Below are 689 nucleotides of genomic sequence, written 5' to 3' on the forward strand. Positions count from 1 at the left end.
TTTTGTTTGGGGTCCTGGATTGCGATGTTTCAAACCTTGGCCTTGGTTCTGTCCTTATGCAATAAGACAAGGTTATCGCTTACGTGTCGAGGCAACTCAAAATACATGAGAAGAACTGTACTACACATGACCTTGAACTTGGTGCAGTTGTTTTTGCCTTGAAGATATGGTGACACTACCTATATGGTACTAAGTGTGTGGTCTTCACCGACCATAAGAGCCTTCAACACATCTTCAACCAAAAGGAACTAACATGCGTCAACGTCGTTAGGTAGAGTTGTTAAACGACTACGTCTGCAAAATTCGCTACCATCCAGGGAAAGCGAATGTAGTGGCCGACGCACTTAGTCGTAAAACTCATGTAATGGGTATTCGTTGTCTCCAACTCGTTAACGATCTTCAAAACCGCATTCGTGAAGCTCAATATGCCTCTATTAACAAAGGTAGTCTCTCCTACGAGATACGAGGTGGTGTTGAAGAAGATCTTAAGTCTAAATCCGATTGTAAACTATACTATCTCAATCGCATCTGGATTCCTAATCGTGATAACCTTCAAGACTTTCTGATGAAGGAGGCACACAAATCAAGATATTCCATTCATCCTGGTGCTGATAAGATGTACCAAGATATGCGTACGTCCTATTGGTGGCCTGGAATGAAAAAAGATATCGCCACTTTCGTTGCGAAAT

This window comes from Helianthus annuus, chromosome 16, assembly GCF_002127325.2.
Source record: "Helianthus annuus cultivar XRQ/B chromosome 16, HanXRQr2.0-SUNRISE, whole genome shotgun sequence".
NCBI lineage: Eukaryota > Viridiplantae > Streptophyta > Magnoliopsida > Asterales > Asteraceae > Helianthus > Helianthus annuus.